This window comes from Egretta garzetta, unplaced genomic scaffold (genome assembly GCF_000687185.1).
Source record: "Egretta garzetta isolate BGI_Z169 unplaced genomic scaffold, ASM68718v1 scaffold59, whole genome shotgun sequence".
In the NCBI taxonomy this organism is placed as follows: Eukaryota; Metazoa; Chordata; class Aves; order Pelecaniformes; family Ardeidae; genus Egretta; species Egretta garzetta.
The window spans coordinates 2,690,264-2,691,592 of NW_009267230.1; the positions used below are offsets into that span (position 1 = coordinate 2,690,264).

General features: G+C 46.4%; 1 protein-coding gene across 1 annotated transcript in view; it reads left to right on the forward strand.

Moving 5' to 3' along the window:
• SUB1 (SUB1 regulator of transcription) overlaps window positions 1–1,329 on the forward strand; it is a 23,428-nt gene that overhangs the window by 8,836 nt on the left and 13,263 nt on the right. The window lies entirely within an intron of this gene.

Consider the following 1,329-nt stretch of genomic DNA (forward strand, 5'->3'; position numbering starts at 1 on the left):
GTCTGCAGCCCGCTTGCAGCCACTCTGCCCCGGGGAGGACCTGGGCGTCCTTGCCCGCGCCCCCTCTTCGGGCCCTCGCTCCCTTCCCCTGGGGGGCAACACGAGCTGTGGAAAAGAGGACTGGGGGAGGAAAATGGCGGCTGGGATCCGCCTACCTGGTGTTCCTAGCTCGTCCTGGCTTGTCTTTCTTCTCTCCCCTTCCTTCGTCCTCGCTTGGCCCGTCTCATTCCGCCCTCCCTCTCATCGGTGCTTCGGTGTCTCCTCACACTCTGCCTGTCAGCTTCTCCCGAGGGGCACCTACCACCCCCCATTTCTGTTTCCTCCAGTTTCCGCCCCCACCTCCCTCCATATTGTCACTCCCTCATCCTGTTGCGGACCCTGGGGTTACCCCTTGCTGGTGCCCATGCCCCTCGTGTATCTAGTCTTTTCTTGTTCGGCTCCCCGATTTCATGTCATCGCTGTGCTTCTTTTTATGTTGTCCCATTCCAGCTCCATCCTGCAGCGTGGCTTATGTGTGCTTCCCCATTCCCCGTTTAATTTTCAGTGCTACAGTTGTGCTCCAAGCTATTACGACAGAACTTACCCTACTTTGGAACCACGTTGATCCACTAGCATTGTTCAGACTCTGTTTTTTCATTTGTGTATATTTTTTTCACTGCCAGTTTAAAAACATTGCTATTACTTTTTATTTCTTGAGATACACATCTTTAATGTTTGCTTAGCCTTTCCTAGCTGTGGTTCATTTTACACAGTTTCTCTGGGATGCTTATTTTTATTCTGAAAGAACAAATGAGCTAACTCTTTGTTACAAAGAGTTTCTAGTAGCAGGCAAGATATGCAACTGCTGTATCTAACCACATGTTTGCATACTAGAGAGATGTAGAAGCACACCTGGCCGCATGCATTCGAGGAAAGTTAGATGTCCACTTGTCTGGCAAATGAAACAGAGTCTAGTGACTGATGTGTTGACAATACAGTGGAAATATTAATTGCAATGCTGTAGTTTACTGTAACCAAGGTGTCTTTCAGACTTTTGTATTATTGGTGGGAACTTCAGCTTCATGCATGATGATGATGCAGCGTGTTGCTTGCAAATCCAACTGGGCGAAATGCCTATGTAAGAGTACAGATAATGGTAGGGCCTTAATAGTTTATGTTTGTGAATGTAATATAAAGAATTCAACTGGACAACAGTATTGTTTTGTATTTTTTATGTTACGGTTTCTGCCATATCAAGGGGTATGTGAAACTGGTGAAAAATTGTTCCTTTGTAAACAGTTTGGAATGTAAACTACTGCATTTAATGCAGTTGCAGCAGAAATCGGAAGA